Consider the following 20,703-nt stretch of genomic DNA (forward strand, 5'->3'; position numbering starts at 1 on the left):
GGCTCCGCAGCCCCCTCCGCGCCGCCCCGGCCCGCCCCCGCCGCGCCGCCCCTTCCCTCCCCGCGCCCGCCCCTTCTTCCCCGCAGGGTCAGCGCTGGGGCTCCGGCCGTAGAGCCACGTGACCCTGGCAGGCCCTGCTCGCGGGGCTTGGCGACAAGGACGCACGACACGGGGCGGCCAGCGCGGAGCCCGGACCAGTGCATCTAGACAGGCGGGCCGAGGGCTTCGTGGGCCCCGGGGAGTCGGGCGCAGAGACTTCTCCAAGTTTGTGCGAGTCCCGAGCCCTCTGCCTCCCTGCCCCGGCCCCCGCCGAAGGCTGGCCTAAAGACGGGCTCCGTGTCTGGTGGCTGAGTCGGTGATCCCGGCCCCGCTCACCGATGGACACGCGGCGGTGGAACCCCGTGGGCCCCCTCGTTGCGTGGCCGCACCCGGGGCTCGGTGCAGGGAACCGGCTTCCATAGGGACGGCCGGCTCGGGTCGCTGGACTGGGACGGGGTGCACTGGCGGGAGCCCAGAGATTTCCTCGGTTTCTGAGCAAGCGGGGCCACAAGGCTCGGGGTCCCAGTGGGAGGTGGGCAGGGTCCAGCCTCTAAGGCCCGATCTGGGTGCCAGGCTCGAAGGCCCCAACCCCGGTGGGGCTCTCAGCCGGCTCTCGGGGACTCGGGAAGAGTTTCCTCCAGGTGCCAGAAATGCGGGTGGGTAGGAAGCGACCCAGGTCAGGGAACCGTGTCCCGCTCGCACTCCCGGTGAGGGCTGCATGGAGGCGTCGCTGCAGCGGAGCAGCTCCGCAGGTTGCAGGAAACGGAACGGCGGGCTCGGAGCACACCGGGTGGACCCAGGCTTGGCGGCCATGAAAGTTCGTCCTTCCTTCCTTCCTTCCTTCCTTCCTTCCTTCCTTCCTTCCTTCCTTCCTTCCTTCCTTCCTTCCTTCCTTCTTTCCTTCCTTCCTTTCTTTCTTTCTTCCCTCCCTCCCTCCCTCCCTTCCTTCCTTTCCCTCCCTCCTTCCTTTCTTCCTTCCTTTTGCGGAGTCTCGCTCTGTCTCCCAGGCCGGAGTGCAGCGGCGTGATCTCAGCTCACTGCCTCCCGGGTTGAAGCGATTCTCCTGCCTCAGCTTCCTGAGTAGCTAGGACTACAGGCACCTGCCACCACACCTGGCTAATTTTTGTATTTTTAGTAGAGACGGGGTTTCACCATGTTGGTCAGGCTGGTCTCATCGAGCTCCTGACCTCAGATGATCCGCCCGCCTCAGCCTCCCAAAGTGCTGGGATTAGAGGCGGGAGCCACCGCATGAAAGTTTTTCCTTGCAGAAACGGGCCCTCAACTCCTGTCAGTCAGGGCTGGGAGAGGACGCTGGTGAAGGGTGAAGACCCGGGAAGGCAGGAAGGCGGCGATGTGGGGCCGTCGGGGTGGGTGTCACTGGATCCCCCCACGGGGGTCTGGACAGCCCGCGCTGTCCATCTGGGAAGAGCTGGGGTGCCCCACATGCGCCCTTATTCCTGGCCTTTCCTCTTCGCCCACAGCAGATAAGGATTCAGGGTGCTTGTGGAGGCGCCCAGGGTCCCTGCGTCTGGGAAGGCAGCAGGCTGAAGCCCCTGGTCTGTGGTGGACTTGGGACCCCACAGACGGTTCCGCAGCAGGCTCAGGCCTGTGCAGGAAAGGGTGCAGCGCGGCAGGCTGGGGTGGGGGTCGGCTGCCATTGGGGTAGGGAGCTAGGCGACCTTCCGTTACCCCTTTACCAGCTCCCAGCCCCTTCCTCGCCAGCTTCCCACCAGATGCTCCCTCCTTTCCTGTCCTCAGAAGCCTGGTTGCTGCCTGCCCTGTGTGGACTCCCCTGCCTTCTGCTCTCCCGGCACTCTGGGTCTCCGCGAGGGTCTCTCTTTGACCCCACAAGTGCAGACTTTGTCTGTGGATGGCAGTGCACTCCATGAAGGGGGGGAGAGGTGCCCGGGCCTCGGTGTGGGCGAGAGGGCGCAGTGCAGTCCAAGCGGTTGCAGAGGGCTCTAGCGCAGCAAAGCTGGTTGGACCCAAGCTCTGACCCCTCTGCCCTCAAAGCCCGGGTTACCGAGCCCTCATGAGCACCAAGAACGAAGAGAAGTAAAAAGGGACACTTGTGACCTGCTGGGGGCTGAGCCACCGCTAACCCCAAGAAAAGTCTAGAGAACAAGAAAAGAACCACAGCAAACCTGGGACCCTGCAGGACGAATCGGGGAGGGATTCGTGCTTTTTACTTGCAATAAAATCTGTAAAGTTCTTGAATAGGAAACACCAACATTGCCCGGGTGCTGTGCTTTGTCCTGACATTTCCATTTAGTCCTCACATCAGTCTTATGCAACAGATCACATTATCATTCCTATATACAGATGGAGAAACGGAGCGCAGAGAGGTGAGCTAACCTGCCCCAGGCCACACAGCTAGCAATTAAACAAGCCAATTAAAACAAAGAGGGAGTCTCTGAGTGATAGTGGTTTGTTGCTTTCTTGAGTTAATAAATATCTACAATGGACATTTGTATTAAACCCTGGGCCTCCATGAAGGGTTGGGAAGGGAAAATTTACCCTTCGAAGGCTCCTCCGAGGCGGCGCCCCACACAAGGCAGGACAGGGCTGGGGGTCCAGGGCTGCTCTGGTCACTTGGTGCCCTGCTAGGCGAGTCACAAGCTCACCTGCTCTGCAGCAGCAGCAGAAGCCACTGGTGGCGTGTTTTCCACGTGGATCCAGCTGCCTCCACAGTGACTGGTTGGGGTGGGCACCCATCCGTGGGGGTTGTCTGTGACAGTATCTGGACCCCCTCTCAGACCTGTTTCTACTTGAGCCAAAAAGTGAGGAGTCTCAGCTCAAACCTCAAAACCCAGGTGCCCCCGACCTCCTCCATCCCCACGAACCATGCTTCTGTGCAGCTCTCCACTCCCGGTGCTCTGGGCCCCTCAGGAAGGAGGTGGCCCCTGAGCCAGGTGACCCAGTCCACCAGGCTACCCCACCCAGCAGCAAGCCCTCTTCTCCCCTGGACCCTGCCCGTGCTGCTTCCTGAATGGGCCCTTTGCCCTCTTCTCTTCTTGCCAAACTCCTACACATCCTTCAAGGCCCGTCTTGCAGGTCCCTTCCTGTCCCTTCCCCTACGTTGCTCTCCCCTTCCTGGTGCTCATTGTGCGGCGCGGTCAGATGGCTGTGTGCCTCCGTCTTGTCACCTTAGCAGAAGCTGAGTCAGGAGAACAGCTTCAGGAACAGCGGGTCAGGGCATCGAGCGGGCACAGTCAGAACTTTGGGACTCAGCATTGGCATCTCCGGGCTGTGTGGCCTTGGGTGAGCTGCTTCTTCTGTAAGGTGGGGGTGATGACAGTGCCTGCCTCTCACAGTGGCTTTGGGGAGGCATTAGTGGGACTGGGTACTAAGGGCGTCTGACCTGGGATGGGCACGCAGCAGGCATTGGGCTAATGCTGTCTGAGATAAAACCCAGTGCAGGGATGGAGGCTCTGAGCTGTGTGCCCAGGGCCCCGATGCAGGGATGGAGGCTCTGAGCTGTGTGCCCAGGGCCCTGAGAGCCGGGGAGCCAGGGGAAGTGACAAAGACCAGGAAGGAATTTCTGGCCCTGCCATGGGTGACCCCTCTCTCCTGAAGGCTTCCCTGGTTCACCGGGACCCAGGGACCTGCCACGGCTGGCCTGGGAAGACACACCTCTAAGGCGGGGACCCCACCCCCAGTGAGATAAGAGGGTGGGCATGTTAACCCTCTGGTGACCATACAGAGTTAAGTTCCATGAGTCCTGGGCTGTGAGGGGCTTCTGGGGGCCTGAGTGGCCTGGGGTGCGGCTGGGGTGAGAGGGGGCAGGTGTTGGGGGATGGCTGGGGTGAGGGGGGCAGGTGTTGGGGGTGGCTGGGGTGAGAGGGGGCAGGTGTTTGGGTGGGGCTGGGGTGAGAGGGGGCAGGTGTTGGGGGGGCTGGCATTGGGGTTGGGGGAGGAAGGCTCAAACCATCAGGCTCTGGGTTTCGTTTCCTGCTGTCACTTTCCTAGCAGTGCCCACATACCCCCCCATCCTGCCCGCCCCCAGCTTGGGAACCCTTAACTCAGACATACTTATCAAGGGAAAGAAAACAGTCTCATTGTTCAGGAGGATAAGGACCAGCTCCCAGGAGACGCCTCAGACACGGCCCCTGTGGGTGGAGTCCTGGGTACATGGCCTCCCCCAGGGGCCTTGTTCTCTGCCCAGGAACGGCCCCAGGGAGGGCCCTTCCCAGAAGCAGTCCTGGGCAGGGCCCCCTTGAGGAGCAGCCCTGGCAGGTCGGTCCCCGCCTTGTACGCTGCCTGCAGGTGCTGGATGCTCCACATGTGGGCACCGGGGATGGTCCCATTTGAGGCTTTGAGCTCCGGCGAGGCCACCCTCTGTCCAGCCAGGGGGAGGGTGCCCCTGAGAAGGGGGCTGTCAGGGTTGCCTGAGGAGGGGGCTGGGATGACCCCTATCAATCCCAGTCCTGGGGTTCCTTGGCTCTTGTCCCTCCCTGCAAGTGGGGAGGCCATGAGAAGTTGTGGGGAAAGGCCCCAGAGACCCCAGGGCAGGGAAGGAGACCTGGGGGCTGTGCTGGGGCCTGGAAGGGGGAGGCCTGTGCTGCTCCCTGTGGTCTGACGGGCAGGAGGTTAGAGGGAGGGGCAGGCCTGCTTCCAGCAGGGCGGTCAGTGCAGGGCAGTCAGTGCAGGGCAGTCAGCGCAGGGCGGTCAGCGCAGGGCGGAGGTCTGTGTTCTCCTTGGTTATTTCAGGTAAACCGCATGCCCCTGGGCCCCCAGAGTGGGAGAAAAGCCAGTTCATGGCCCTCTCCCCACCTTCAGCACTGCCCCTCCCCCTAGTCTCCACCCTGGCAGGGCTGTGGGGCATCAGCTGAGCCCACTGGGCCTACAGCACCCTCAGGACCTCGCCACCCCGTGGGACCCACAGGGCAGCATTCCAGGGCTTCTCCTACACAGGGGGCTCCATTCGCCCGAAGGCCAAGGACTGCAGAGCTCATCAACGGTGAGGGGGGCCTGGGAGGTGGGTGCCTTGGGGGTGGTCCCAACTGGGTGGGGTTGGGGAGCCTGGGGGCACCATACGGGTATAAGAATTCATTTTGGACACAGTGTGTGTCCCCTTCTGCGGAACCTTTGAGCTCAATAGCCCAAGGGCAGGCTGGGCTCACCGCCCCTTTGGCTGTTGCCACTCTGGGTCAGTCTCCAGGGGCAAGGACAGGTTGGCAGTGTCCCCTCTCTGCCTGACTCCAGTCTGGGCATTTCTGGAGCATCCCGTGTGCCTGGCTCAGCCCAGCAAGCTGACATTTGAAAGCTCACAGCTGTCCTGTAAGGTGGGTGATTCCTGTGTCGTTTCATGGTGAAGAAGCCAAGGCCAGGACAGAAGTGACCTGTCCCCGGGCCACAGCTGGGCAGGGGCGGAGTTGGCATTTGAACCCAGCTGCGTGCCTCTTGAGTGCTGCTCTGTGGGCCCCGCAGCCTCCTGTCAGCTCCTTCTGGCGCCTGCTCTGTGGGTGTTCCTTCGTCTAAGGCGCCTGCAGCCCTCAGAGGGTCTGTGGGGTGGGGACAGAGCTCAGCACCCCGCATCCACCAGCACCATCTCCGACCCCTGTGCAGGCTTCATGTTAGAGGTGGCAGCCAGGTCCTGCCAATGGAAGATGCTGGGCCTTGGAAACAGCCTGCACTGTAGGTGACCCGGCCGGCCGGGCCCAAACTGGCTGCCAAGAAAAGGGAGCGGGAAAGGAAAACAGCTCTCGGCCACATCGCCTGTGTAACCGAATCTGTTTTCAAAGCCCCTCGCAATGCGGGCTCCGCATTCGGCAGGGCAGGCACTCGCCGCCAGATCCCCGAGGACTGCTCAGGGGGTCTTCTGGGAGGAGCTCAAAGCGAGTTTGTTTTCGGGGAGGAGGTCATGGCACTCAAGGTCCCCGTGACTGCAGTGTTCTCAAACGTCCTGCCATGTGCTGGGATAAACCCACCCACCGCAGGCGTGCCCTCCGCGGGGCAGGGAGGGGAAGCAGGTTTGGGCTGTTAGGGCTGCAAGCCAAGGGGCCTGCAGGGCATCTTAGTGAGCTGCTTTGGTGTCCCTGCAGTTGGCGACACCCATTGTCACACCCCCTCGGCACCCTCGGTCTCCCACATGACAGACTTACCTGGGGATGCAAACAGGGCTGGTGATGACCTTGGCCCTGTGCGGTGGGGTGGCCGTTTATGATGGGGCCTGCACTCGACTCACTTTCAGGTCTAGATGCGGGGACCGGGGGAGGTGTCAGCTGGGCTGGGCTGGGCACGACTAGACTGTGGCCCCGTCTGCGGGAGCCCGGCCACCACCTCAGCAACGCCACCTCCTTAGGATGTGGGGGCGGGATTTACTCTCGAGACTCTTAGAGCCAGAGGGTGGCTGGAGGCTCATAGCCTGGCCCAGGCAGCTGGGGGAGGGCTTTGCTGGTGCCTGGGACCCCCCACCCCCTGCATTCTCGCCTTTGCTTTCTCTTTTGCTCTCGTCTTTAACATCTCTCCACTCCTCCCGTCCCTCCCTCCTCTGGCCTGCCCGCTCCTTCATTCCTTCTCTGCTCCTAACCCCTGCATAGAGGAGCCTGGGGAGCCCGCAGCCTCCTGACCCCATGTTCCTCTTTCTCCCCTGTCTTCCTGGAGACGTCTGCCACTGACAGGCTTGGAGCCCTGTCAAGGGGACCTGTCCTGCGCTGGGCTGTCCACGGAGGAGCAGCGTGGAGGAGCTGGGAGTGCCCAGCCTGCCTGTGGGCTGCATTGCCGCTTCCTGCCCAGGAGCCCTGCAGCCGTCTGTCCGCCTCTGAGTAGGACAGTGGGGTTTCCTGGCCAGGAGCAGAGTTTGTCACATTCCAGTTATGTCTGCCCAATGTTCAGCTTTTGGTGAGTGTCAAAGAGTCAGCCCCACTCTGCGGGCGGGAGGGGACCTGAGATGTGAATCCAGGGGAGTTAAAAGGCTTTGGAAAGCATCCAAAAGTATAGAGAAAAAAAGGATAGTTGAGGGGCTGGGACGATGCAAGCCTTTTATTTTCATCCTTTAACTTTTTTTGCATTTCTGTATTTTCCACCATGAACAAAGTTCATTGATAATAGAGACTGAAATATTTCATGGATGATTCAAAGAGATAATCTGAAAAGGGAAATAACGTTTTTCTAGGGTCTGGCTGAAGCTGCCCTGGGGATTATGTAAAAACCTGTCTGAGGGAGTGAGAACGCAGAGGCACCTTAGAGCCAGCCATGGCTTCAAGCTCTGAGGATCTGCAACAGACACACATTGGCTGGGCCTGAGCAAAGAGGGAAAGCCACTCTCCTTCAGCAACGAAGGAGTGGGGATAGCAAGGGCTGAGCTTGTACATGCACACCTGTGTGCAGCCACACACATACACCTGTGCACACACATGCATATACTCATATATGTGCACACATGCAGGCCCGTGCTCACATGCATGCACACCTGTGTGCCCCCACACTTAATGCACATACATGTGCACATGCACACCTACACACATTCCTATGCACCCACCCAGTGCTCATGACAAACCTGTGTGTACTTACGTGTATACATCCAGATGCACCCACACACTCGCACACATGCCTCTACATGTACGCCCATGGGCACGTGTGCTCACAGAGGCCTGGAAGGTGCTGTTTTTCCATACGATGATGGCTGCCGTGCTCGGTGGGAGCAGCCGCGTTGCTGCCTGTTCCCCTGCCCCAGTCTGGCCGTCACTCCTCACCCTCGTCAGGCTCAGGGTGGGAGGGTGAGTAGCCTGGAGTGGCCTGGTCACGTAGGTGGGCAGCCAGCTGGGGCACTGACCTCCAGATGGGCCACGAGGGCCCTTCCTGCATCTGCTGAGTCCCTGACTCAGTGCCCAGCGAGGGTCCCGGGGGTGCAAAAGAATGTCTAATGTTCCACATGTAGGTGGGTCTGGCCTTATGGAAACTTCTCCATGGCAGGTGGAGGCCTGGTTGAGTGGAGCAAAGGGCAGGCATTCCCAGTGATCAGGAGCTGGGGCCAGGCCTACTGACACCTTGATGCTGAGGGGCCAGAGCGGTCCTGAGCAATGTCCCGAAGGCCCAGGGTCTGGGCAGGTGGAGGCAGATGGACCAAGCAGGGCCTTTGTGTTCCAGGGCACTTTGCAGGCAGCAGGACCCCCAGGTCCTCTGGAGAGGGTGGCTGGAGACCCGGCCTGGAGCTGCTGCCCCCCACACCACAGGATACCTGCCTGCAGGTGCCATCCATTGCTTGGGGGCTGCACAGAGCAGTTTTGAGCAGGGAGTGGGGTGTCACCTTGGAGTGGCTGTGAGATGTGTGGGACCCTTGGGGGCCACCTGGGGTCAAGCCCAGCCCTGCCTCTTGGGCTCTGGGACCCTGGGGGAGCCACTCGCGTGCTCTGTGCCTCGGTCTGTGACCCTGGAGGAGGGCGGTGCTGTCCATCTCCGGGGACGATGGTTGCATCTCAAGGGTAAGGGCCCCAGGCCTGCCAGGTGCTTCGGGTACAGTCCAGGGGCGGCCTCTCGGGGCTGCTCTGGTGGGCGGCCAGACCCTGCTGGAATGTGACTCTGTTCCTGGGATCAGGACCTGCCCTGTTGCTTGTGGGCAGGGTTGCCTTTGTCAGGTCCTGCCATTTCTGAGCCTCAGTTTCCCAATCTGTGGTGGGGTTGACGTGAGGAAATGAGAAACGCACCCAGGGAGCACTGGCTGGCGCTGCAGGGCAGCAAGGGGGAGCCACCATGGTCACTCTTGGAAAAGTCCCCAGCCCTGCACCAGCAGGGCAGTAAGAAAGTCCACGGCTGCCGCTGTCCTGGAGAGACGCAGCAGCCCGGGAGAGGCAGCAGCCCTGGCCACACCCCTGCCAAGAGCCAGCTCAGGGGCCCAGGGCCGCTGAGATCACTGGGCAGTTCCCAGGCTGGCTGGGCTGTCCCCTCGTCAGGAGGGCAGGGCTGGCAGGTTTGTGGACGCCTTCCCAGGCTGACCCCCACAATAGCCGCCCTGCTCCACCCTGAATCTACCCGTCCCAGGCTGCGCCTGCCTCCAAGTGCCTGACTGGAGATGGCCAAGCCCATTCCTCATGTACAAAGAATTTCCCGAGCAGCCACAGCCGCTGCAGCTGGAACTTGTCTCCAGATGGGTCGTTCCGAGGGAAACCAGCGTCTCCTGTCTCCTCCTGCAGACATGGGCTGGCGTCCGAGCCCTGGATCCCCTGCCCTGGCTTGGCTTCCTCTGGAGGGGAGATAAGGGGCTCCTGGCATCTTGTAGGCTGAAGAACCCGCCCAGCACGCTGACAGGGAGGCGCCAGAGGCAGCCACAGACCGGCCTCAGCCCCTGCAGCCCCTCCCCTCTTGCTGCAGAAAGAAGCCCTCAGGGCCCAAGGTCGACCCACCCAGCCAGGGGGCTGCTCTGTAGCTGTGGCCCACTCCAGCCAACCCGGGAGTGACGGGCTCCGAAGCGTGCCCAGCACATAGGGAGGGCTCATTCCGGGGGGCACTGTCTCCCAGTCAGAGCAGGCTGGAGCTGGGCACAGCCAAGGAAGAGCAAACGTGTTCTGTCCTTGACTCCTTCTCCAAGTTTGTGATGGCATCTGCCATGGGCCAGACAGGGGGACACGAGAGTGAGCGAGTGGACGTGGCTGCCCTCTGGAGCCTTCCAGGGCAGGATGGCAGGTGTGGAGAGGCACACAGGGAAACCCTGGAGTCTCGCCGAGGTACAAGGCGATGCAGAAAGGGCCAGGGAGTTCCCAGAGACTGTCAGGGGCTCCCCGGGTGGAGGCAGAGACCCCCACCCGGCCCCTGGCACCTCCAGCACCATGGGCGCCCTGGCTAGGGATCCCTTCCTGTCTGAGGTCAGAGCTGCAAACCTGTGGCTGCGGTTACCCCACCATGTTTTTTAAAATTGGAACAATTCATGTAAAAGCCCAGATTCATTTTTTCTTGAAAAAGATTGACAGCCAACTGTGACCACAGTGGGCTTCTTTCTACGCGTTGGGGGCTCTTCCCTCGGAACAGGCAGTGCTCTCGGTTGCCGTAGACGCCCCCCACTCCCTGTCATCTCACCCGGTCCCTGCTGGGCCTCTTTGTGGCCCATCCCCTGGTTCAGATATTTCATTCAAAGACCCACCCCCCCAGGGGGAGGCCATCCTTCTCAGGAAGGTCACTTGGCCTGGAACTGGACATTCATTACTGGTCACCCTGTGACTGGAGCAGGACTTTGCCTTTCTGCACCTCGGTTTCTCCATCCTAAGAGGGGCTAACGCCTGTGTCGTGGGACTGTCCCGAGGCGCTCAGAAGCAGTAGACTTGCTCATGCTTAAGCACAGAGCTCACAGCTGGGGGTGGCCCCTGTGCCACAGGTCCCTGTGTGTGCCCAACTCCCGCTGCAGAGGGCAACGCTGTGTGTGCCCATGTCTGTGCTGTGGATGCAATGTGTAAACTGCACAGCCTTTGACGGTGGCTGCCTGGGTTGGAACGCTGGCCTCTATGTGTGCTCTCCAATGGCCTATGGCGGAAGGGCAGCCCCTACCTTGGTGGGGGAAGTTCTCCACAGCTTTGGTGCTTGGGAGGTTTGGAGATGGCTTAGAGAGCCATCGGGTTGTGAGGGGATACATTTATCTCTGTCTTCTTGGGGACAGACCTCGGAGGTCCCTCTTTCAGCCTTAAAGGCCTGGATGAATGGAATCCGCGGGGCAGGATTCTCAAAGCAAGACTGGTGGGGCCTCACAGGCATTCCTGGAAAAGGGCTGTGGAGTTAAAAACCCAAGGGGGAAATAAACAGAACTAGGCTTAGGAAGGGTCTCTCTGGGAGGCCTGTCTGCCCTCCATCTTTCGTGGGCTCAGGAGCACTGCCTGGGGCTGGGAGCGAGAGCTCGGATACTTTACGTTCTCTGAGGCGCTGACCGTGGCTCTGCGAGGAGGAGTGTTCCCCCGGACAGACATCTTTCAGCGGCGCTGGACTAAGCCATGGGCAGGTCTGACTGTGGCTCTGCGCTCCCCGCCGCCCCATCTGTTGCCCCCTCCCCACTGAGAGCTGGGGGAGGGACGGGATCTTTGTGAGCTGACTTCGGCTTGGCTCGTGGAGTCCTGGGGTCTCAGAGCCGCAGGGTGGGAGGAGTGGGGCTCTCCCTGCGCGGGTTCCTTTTCTGGGTGAGGCGGAGCCTGTTCACCAGGCAGACCGGGGGCTCCCCGGCCTCCACAGATCTCCTGGTGTCTCCCCCCAGGCTGTTCACACTTTCTTTACTTGGGGGCTGATAAGTCACGCAGCTGGCAGCATTTGCACCTGATTCAAGGAGGTGAACATTTTCCCTGGAGATTAGCCTTGAAGTCAGGGCTGGTCCCCACCCGGGACGAGGAGAGGACAGAAGGCTACAGAGGGCTGCACCGGGGGAGGGTAGATGGGGCGTTCACCCACCCCTGCTGCCGCATTTTCCTTTGTTGGTTTTGCCCGAGGTCTGATAAGCACCCTGCTCTAGCCAGAGGCCTTATCTGGCCGCATAATCCCCTGGCCTTGGCTGGAGAACACCAGGGCTTTGCCCAGTCCGCCCTCCCTACCCCCTCCCTGGCCCCTGCAGGCCGTTGGGGCTGGGGGTGGAGGGAGAGGGGGGTGGAGTGAATACCCCCTTCCTCTTGCTCTTTCTCTTCCAACAGGGCAAGGGGTGCCGGTGGTTGAAGAGGCCCCTCTGGGCAGGCACCTCTCACCTGGGGCACGGGTGAGTGGGAGCCATCCTCCACTGCCCACCTCCCAGCTGTGGCCCTGAGCTGCACTGGCCCTGTGGCCACAGACCAGTTGACCAGGAAGCCCTGGGAATCAGTAGGAAATGAGTTTGAGACCCGGTCCTTCACCTTAGGAAATGAGTTTGAGACCAGGTCCTCCACACAGGTTTCTGGGCACATAGACTCAGGCTTGGCAGGAGGCCCTCCGGGTGCAAGTTCCAGCCCTTCCTTCATTTTGTGTCTGGAGCAAGTGAGCACCCCATGTGCCCAGAGTTCTCATCCAGGAAGTGGGGTGATGAGCCCAGCCTTGCAGGGAGCTGGGAGGTGGGAAGAGCTCACCCTGGTCTGGCTTGTGGTCCTTACAATGATGGCATCATTGTCATTATCATCATCATCATCCTCCTTGTCAACCACTTAGAGCTCATGAAGACAGCTCCCTCCATCATGCCCTGTTTTATAGCTGAAACCAAAGAATTCAGGCTCCATAAGGAAGAACCTAGAGGCCCCCCACGTCAGTCTGCCCCAGCCTGGAGCTTACCCACCATGGAAATGTGTCTGTTGGCCTTACAGAGGAGAAGGCATTTGGGCAGGGCTTTGAGGTATGAGTAGGAGTTTGCTGAATGAAATGAGAGGAAAGGGTTTTCAGGGCAGAGGGAACAGGTTGGGGTGGTAAGAAGGGTCCTGAGGCCCATAGAGAGTGACTGCTATGAGTGAGTGGTTGGAACTGGCGTGACTGAAGATGGGGAAGGACATCTGGGGGTCGGGGGTGCCCGAGGAGTTGGGGATTTATCTGGAAGATGGTGGGTGCTAAGGCAAGAAGAACCAATTTCTTTTTCTTTTTGCCAAAGCAAAGCCCTCCATAGGATTTCCTTTTGGACTTTCTTTTTGAAAGAGTAATGCACACTGACAGTAACCATTTAGATAATACAGTTTCTAAAAGAAAAGCAATGATCCTTTGCCTCTCCCACACCCCACCTTTTCCCCACAAGCCCCCAGAAGGCTGGGGGTCTGCTCTCCCTCCCTTGACAGCTGCAGGATGTTTTGTGGTGGGATGTGTGAGGGGCTTTGGACAGTCCCTGGAGCTGGACGTGCTGGTGTGTCCAGTTTCCCCAGCCCACTTAAATGGGTGCAGTGAGTGGCCTTTATAAGTTCCCCGAAGGGGGCGTGTGGGGGACAGTTACAGACATGTCGTTTAACAAATGCTGCAGATCCCCTTCCAGAAATGAAGAACATCTCAGTCGTGCGCTGGCAGGCCTGGCTCCTCCCCCTCCATACCTGAAGTTTCTGTTTAAAATGTTTGGCCACTGGAGGGGTGAAGACACTCACCTGTGCCTGAGGCACTTTATTATCCTGACTGAGTGCGCCCTGCACCTCTCACTGTCCTGAAGTGGCTCGGCCCTCGGGCTTCATCTGGGCCTTCTGCCCCTGAGCCTGGGCTTGGCCCAGCATGGCCAGTGGGCTCCGGGCCCCTCCTGCCAGCCTAGCACTTCTGAGATAGAAGCGTGGCGCAGCAGGCAGGCACCTCTGGACTTTGAGCCTGGGCCCTTGACAGCCAGGGAGAGGGCGACCCCCAGCACACACTACCCTAACCTTTAGCAACGTCCCCACTGCAGATGGGGGTGCTAGCCTTGAAAGTTGGGTGCCCCAAGGGTTGGGGCAGGAGGGCAAGGGGCCGCCCCAGGGAGGTGGTGCATGACACAGCCTATAACAGGCAGTGACTCACTGCTCATCCAGCCATAAAGTCAGGGTGATAGGCTCAGTGTCCCAGCCGTGCTCCCTGGAGTCCCTGCCCCAACGTCATTCCCCTCTCTGCAGCCTGCGCTGGGCAGAGCTCCCTCCCCAGGGGGGCCGCCTGGGCCACTCTGGGACCATCCACCCATTCCAGACCCACGCATTCCAACTCACTTGCTACTGCTGGGGAGACTGAGTGCCAGGGAGGAGGAGCAAGGGTAGATGGAGAACTAACAGTGTCAGAGTCCACAGGTCATCTGTCCCCCACTTTACAGTGTGGACTGCGGGAGGGGATCCCAGTGTGGGCTGCAGAGCTCAGGGCCAGGATGCTCGGCCTGTCCAGGCTGTAATCTGGAGGAAGCGGGTACTCTCTGCTTAGCCCAGGGCCTTCCACACTCCTGGGGGCTGCGGGGACAGATCCAAGAACATGGGCCCTGGGGCCACGGTGTCCGATTCAAACCACGCTTCCTCCCTGTTGACACCGGGCAACTTGCTGAGCCGCTCCGTGCCTCAGTTTCCTCGTCTGTAAAGTGGGATTCATAGTAGCTCCTTCCCGACTGGGCTGTGTGGGGATTGGTGAGTGATGCCGTGGGGCAGGATCATGATTTATGGGGTGCCTGTATGTTCTCCCAGAGACGGGAAGGGCCCTGGGGGGTGACTCCCCACCAGATAGCGGGGTCTCCCAGGGACTAAGCAGGTGGGAGGGATGGGCGCTGCCCTACTGTGCAGAGCCTTGGCGGGATCCCTTGACGCTGTCCCCAGGCTCTGCAGGGCCAGGAATAGGGCCACTGGGCCTGGGGTCCTTGTAGTTCAAGGGTCACCCTGAACTGCGGGGCTCTAACTATAGAGACCCTGGGGCAGTGACGCCTGTGCAACCTGCCCGCCTGTCACTCCCTCCCCCAACCCCTCACACTTGCCCTGCCTCCTTGACCTGCCCTGCCCACCCCTCACCCTCACCCTCGCGCTGCCCCCTTATCCCACCCCTGGCACCTGCCCTGCCCTTCCCCTCCTGTGATGGTTAATACTGAGTGTCAACTTGATTGGACTGAAGGATGCAAAGTATCGATCCTGGGTGTGTCTGTGAGGGTGTTGCCAAAGAAGATTCACATTTGAGTCAGTGGGCTGGGAAAGGCGGACCCATCCTTAATCTGGGTGGGCACCATCTAATCAGCTGCCAGCTCTGCTAGAATATAAAGCAGGCAGAAAAACGTGAAAAGGCTAGACTGGCCTAGCCTCCCAGCCTACAGCTTTCTCTGTGCTGGATGCTTCCTGCCCTCGAACATTGGACTCCAAGTTCTTCAGCTTTGGGGCTCAGACTGGCTCTTCTTGCTCCTCAGCCTGCAGACGGCCTATTATGAGACCTTGTGATCACATGAGTTAATACTCCTTAATAAAGCCCCCTTTATATATACATCTGTCCTGTGAGTTCTGTCCCTCTAGAGAACCCTGACAAATACAATGCCCCTCACCCTCACACTGGCCCTGTCCCCCTTGCACCTGCTGTGCCCAGCGCCCCTGCCTGTTCCTTCCCATGCCACATGGAGCTCTGGACACAGAGCGATCACAGAAACTGGCCCATTCCAACCTTTTTGTCACCTCTGGGAAAACTGAGTCCTGAGGTGGGGGGAGCAGCGTAGCCTGGAGAGCTGTGTGACTCTGAACCCCCACCCCAGAGGAAGGCTGGGAGGAATGCCTGCATGCAGGTGCAGTGCCCAGGACAGTGGCCCCAGAGAGCTCTGGAGGAGGGGATGCCCTGCCAGTGAGAAGACGTGTGTCTTGAAACTCCCAATGGGTTTTAGGGCCTGTGGCTGCTAAGCAACCTCCTGTCTGTGCCTGCTCCCCACTTCAGCTGTGAGCCCGACTCCCACCCTCACACTACTCTGCTCTTCTGAAGGGTATGACCTGGGGACCCACCGCCTGCACTTACGCTCCTGTCTCCCTCCCTCTCTCCTTCCTCACTGCCTACCTGGAGCCAACATTGAGCCTCTAATCTGTGCCAGGCGTCCTCACTGCCCCCTTTTCTATTTGCAGGCCCTTCTCTTGCAGGAAGCCCCCCTGAACCCTCACTCCCACCCCAGAGTGCCCTCTCTGCTCTCCCAGCTCCACCCACCCCACCCCCACCAGGCTCCCAGGGGAGCCTCTCCCTGGCCCTGCCAGGTGCCCACTGTGCACCTGCTGTGGTGTCGATGGGGATTCTTTCCCAGTGTGACATGGAGGGGGGGATCTAGAGGAGCTTCCCAAGGGAAATGGGCTTCTGTGCTGTGCTTCAGAGGCTGAGTAGGAGTTTTCCTGGAAAAGGCACAGCAGTAGCGGAGGCCTGGAGGCCTGCAGGGAGAGTGGCCACTGTGCGGGGCGGGCCTCCACCCTGATGGCCTCACTGCTCCAGCCTCTGTTCTTTCTTCCCCAAAGTGCCAAGTTTCTTTCTCTCGTGGCACAGGGGTTCCTGCAGCCCTGGAATCTATCTGTTATTTCTGCAGATGGAGGAGACGGCCCCTCTCCCAAGCCCCTCCTGCTGTAGGTGGAGGCCTGAGTCTTCTGAGGTTCCCTGCAGCTCCCCGGGACCCAGGGCTTGAGTGGTGGGGTTAGCAGGATGCGTCCACAGTCGTGGTGGTGACAGGGAGGCCCTCCAGGTATGGACCTCGTGGTGGGCTGGGTGCTGCAGACGGATGGGGCAGAGACCTGCAGAGAAGCCCCTGTCCCCGGGCTTATGGGGGGGGCGGAAAGAATAAACATGGAAACAAGGATAGATGGCTAGGAGGGCACGGCAGAAACAGCAGAGCCTCAGGGCTGACATTTGAGGGGTGATCAGGGAGGTCTCCCAGAGAAGGTGACACGGGTGCTGAGGACAGATGATGAGGGCCCAGAGCTCCAGCACAGCCCAAGCCCAGCTGCTGTACAGTAGCCACTCACGCCTGAGGCCGGGATGGAGGCGGTGGGGAGGAGGGAGCTGCTGATCACAGGGCCACGGGGCTTCCTGGGCCAGGCCAGCTGTGGGTGAGGGTCTCTTCTCCCAGCGCAGCAGGCCCCCTGAGCAGGGGAACTGGTGAGACATGAGACCTCTAGGGGCTGCAGCTGCAAGAGAGGCCTGGAGCACGGGGGCCGTGCAACACTGGGGGGTGCTGAGCCCCTCCTGTTTGGGCAGGACAGTTGTGGGGGGCCTGGCATGGGGCTCCCGCCCAGTGGAGCATCTGGCTCCTGGGGAGAGGCTGCCTCGCAGGGCCTGATGTGACTCCCAAACCCCACAGCCCCTGGGGCCTGCAGAGTGGGATGGCGGACAGCTCTTGCCAGCCTCGCTGGAACCCCCAGAGCCCCCCACTTTCTCTAGGCACAGCCAAGCTTCCGAAGGCCCAGCCAGCCCTGCCTCCCGCCGGCTCCCTGGAGCTGCTCCTCCTGTTCCCTTCTCGGTGGGGTTTCCTGTGCCATTGCCAAGGGGGTCCTGGGCAGCCCCCTCACACCTGCAGCAGCTGTGCCAGGCCCGCTCAGCACCCCCTCCAGGCAGTCTCTCTGCCTGCCCTGGAACCTCAGTGGAGACCCAGCTCCCAGGGCCCTGGAGACCACCTCCCCAAGGCCCGGGCAGTGCCTTCTTGTGTCCATACACAGCAGGTGCCCAGTGGCTGTGGCATCAGATAGGGATCTCTGCCCCGGGCACACACGCCAGGACCCTGGGAGGGAAATCAGAGGCATCCAGAGCTCTGGAAACAAAGCCAGGAGCGGGTGGGGAGATAGAACATGCCAGGGAAGGTCGGGGACCAGAGAGCTGGCTGCCAGGGACTCCCATGCCACGTGGGTGCGTGGGGTGAGGCTGGCATAGGCTCAGCTCAAGGACTGACTCTGGAGCTTCCCAGGCAGGGCTGGCCTCGGGGGCCCGTGACCTTGACCCCAGGTGACCCCACACTGGTGTCATGCTCTGCTTTCTGGGCAGGCTGCTTTAGGTGGTGAGGCCCCCAGCCCTGGAGGGGTCCCAGCAGTGCTGTGCAGGGAAGAGGGCAGGGAGGTGTGGGGGGGGCGTCTTGCTTGGACCCAGCAGGGTGAGGGTGGACCAGATTCCCCGGGTGGCCTCGGCAGGTGGAAGACAGGGACCTCCATGCATGGACCGAGTGCCTCTGCGCAGGGCCTCTGTGAAACCTTCCAGAAGCCCCGGCTGTGTTAGTCACCAGGCTCCTTTGACAAATCACCGCACACTCAGGGCCCTCAAGCACACCAGTTCCTCAGGGTACACTTCTGGGGGTCAGAAGTTCTAAGTGAACCTTAAGGGACTAAAGTCAAAGCTGCTCTCTCTGGAGGCCCTGGGGGAGGATTCTTCCTGCTCCTGCAGCCGCTGGGGCCTCCGGCCGCTCCCGGGCTTGAGGCTGCGTCGCTCCAGTCCCTGCCCGCGTCTCCATGGGGACTCTTCTTCCTCTGTCTGTGTCAAATCTCCCTCTGCCTGTCTCTTATAAGGACTCCTGTGGTCTCATGTAGGCCCCCCTGGATAATTTGGGGTCATCTCTCCATCTCAAAGTCCTTAACCATCTCTGCAAAGTCCTTTTTGCCACCTCAGGGGACATACTGAAAGGTCCTAGGATTAGGATGTGGACGCCTTGGGGAGCTGTTATTCTGTCTCCCACGGAGGCGATATTATCATCACCACCCACTTTACAGATGAGAGCCAGGAGGCCACAGACAGGCCACGGTACTTGCTCAGGCGTCTCCCAGCGGGGAGTGATGGGTTTGGGATCTGAGCCCAGGACATCCTGAAACCAAAGCTCCTCAACCCCATCAGACCAGGGCAGAGTTGACGAGGCCACGAGACCTCTGCTGGGGACCCAAAGAGGGGAAACTGAGGCTCAGGGAAGGCAGGTAACCTAAGGTTGTGAGCTTGCCGGGGTCAGTGCAAGGGTGGGAGCCCAGGCCTTGAGCTCACCCCCCCAAGTGTGTGAAATGGTCGCTCCTGTCTTCCCCCACTGTGCCTTCTCAAGGTGAAATCCTGCCTCACACAGTCCCCACCCCCATCCCAAGACTATCTTTAGGGCCGGGCTACAGATACAGGAAGGTGGCAGGGGTCGTTTGCGACAGGAGTTTACTGAGGGCTCCTGTCCCCTGTGAGTGCTGTTCAGATGGAGATTTAAAATGGTTAGACCTCGACCTGGGCCCTGGGACAGGACACACAGCACCCCTGACAGAGGCCCTGGGAAGTCTGCAGAGCCTCAGATACCGGCCTCCTGGGTGCAGGAATGCTGGGGGCGCTGGTGGGTTGCAGTTGGAACCAACAGGTTGACATGAGCATCACAGACAGGAAAACCGAGTACACACCAGGTCTCTAGCAGGAGGGCCCTGCCCCGGGACGCTGGCGCTGGCCTTGGGTGCAGATCGAGCGCCAGGATGGGGCCTGGCACTCAATTCTTCTCCTTTGAGGCTCAGGGAGATGTCAGTTGGCTTGAAAAACCGCCAGACTAAATATAGCTGTGAAACTTCCCGGAACACATTATTCCAAGTGTCCAATAATTAATGCTCAACAACACACAGTGTCTTCTAGAAAGCCGAATCCACTCTGAATGTCTTGTGGGGTGGGCAGGGGGTCGTCACCGGGAGGAGGCATGTGGGGTCCCTGATGTACGCGCAGGGCAGACATATGGACGCGGGCGAGCACGTCCTCAGCCCCCTGCAGTGCCAAGACTGGCTGAGGTTGGCACCCTCCTGTTGGATCAGGCCGTCCTCAGGAGGCTGTGGGCGGACGGGAGCTCAGGCCGCAGGGAAGCCGTGGCCTCTTTCTGCTGTGGGGCAATCACTGCCTCCTGCAGGAAGCTCTCCTTGCCTGCCCTGACCCCGAGGGGCCCTCACCCCAGCCAGTCTGTCTGGTGAAGGCCCCTTCCCATCTTCCCAAGCAGATTAGCCCACCAAGGCCAGGCCTCGTCCACCTCCCTCACCACCTGCCACAGAGGGAGGTTTGCTGAGCACGCGTGGGTGACAGTCGGAGGCTTCTGGAGGGAGGGGTACAGACAGAGGTTCCCTCGGCTCTGGCCCCTGTGGCCTCCCTGCTCCTCCCAGCCCCGGCCCAGGCTCCCGGCACCTCCCGTGGAGCTGGTGGCCCCTGGACTCACCTGGCACCCAGGAAGGTGATTACTCCAAAGGCTCCCAGAAGGCCATTTACCTTCCCCAGGCTGTTTTCTCACAGGTGGAGGTGAGGCTGCCCACAGCTCAGCTCAGTTTGCAGAGGAGAAAGAAACAGCCCCAGCCCCTGGCTGCTGGCATCTCCCGGCTGCTCCTGAGTCTGGCCCTTCAGGCCTTGTGCCCCTTCCTCCTCCCACCCACTCCCCCTTGTAGGGAGGGCTGGGTGACCCGTGTGTCTCCACCTGGCCCCGTCCCATGGGTCAGCAGTGGCGATTTCCATGCAGAGGGCTGGGTATGTGGACACAGGTGGGGTCCAGCGCAGGGCCAGTGGCCTCTGCACATCCACAGGGCTTTCCCGGCTTTCTGGGGGCTGGCCTGCCTCTGTCATCTGGGCTCTCAAACGGTACCTGGATGGTGGTCTCGCAGAGGTGCAGGGGGGTCAGGGAGGCTGCCTGGGGAGTGGAGGACTGGGCTTGTGGGGCCTCGGCTGAGTGGCGTATTTCCATCCCCGCAGGGCCAGAACCAGGGAGATCCTGGTCCGCCCTCCCTGTCTGAGCAGCCACACGCATGGCCTGTGCGTCCTCCACCTGAGCCCCCTTCCCGAGCCCCGGACCCTGCTGGGTGAGTTGGGAGGGATGGGCGGTTGCGGGGTGGGGGTGGCGGTTCCGGCAGGCGACGCCCGACCCTCCTGGATGGGTTGGAGGGTTGCAGGGTGGGGGTGGGGGACCTGGGTCTGCGAGGGTCTCCAGGAGGTGCCGGGCGTTCGGGACCCAGACAGCGCCAGGGCTTTAGGAGCCCCCCTCCCCGACCCAATATGACTCCAGCTTGTTGCAAACAGACTGAATCTCCTCTCCCAGGGCCACCAGCACCTGAGCGTGTACAGAGCATGGATGGGCCCCGAAACTCTCATTTCTTGTTGCCAAATTAAATCCAGGCAAATGCCAGCATGCTTAGACACAAACGACCATTTATTTCACACGAAACGAGGAGAAATTGTTGATGCAGCCACCTCGGGGGTGTGCGGGGGAGGGTCAGAGGACGGCCTCGGGGAGGCTGGCGGAGGGCGAGGCCCCAGTGGGCAGGGCTGCACCGTCTGCCACCCTTGGCTGCGGGAGGCGCAGCTGCGGGCTCGGGTCCTGGTCGTCCGTGTGACTTGTCCCCACCTGGCACGAGTGCTGCC

The 20,703-nt window shown here is 60.8% G+C and overlaps 1 long non-coding RNA gene across 1 annotated transcript; it reads left to right on the forward strand.

The window, feature by feature from the left end:
• Nucleotides 1–4,677: 4,677 nt before the first annotated feature.
• Nucleotides 4,678–20,475, forward strand: LOC107970082 (uncharacterized). Its single transcript, XR_001712345.4, has 4 exons — nucleotides 4,678–4,749; nucleotides 4,837–6,882; nucleotides 20,038–20,144; nucleotides 20,381–20,475. It is a non-coding gene; the product is annotated as an uncharacterized LOC107970082 (long non-coding RNA).
• Nucleotides 20,476–20,703: the final 228 nt, after the last annotated feature.

This window comes from Pan troglodytes, chromosome 21 (assembly GCF_028858775.2).
Source record: "Pan troglodytes isolate AG18354 chromosome 21, NHGRI_mPanTro3-v2.0_pri, whole genome shotgun sequence".
Lineage (NCBI taxonomy): Eukaryota > Metazoa > Chordata > Mammalia > Primates > Hominidae > Pan > Pan troglodytes.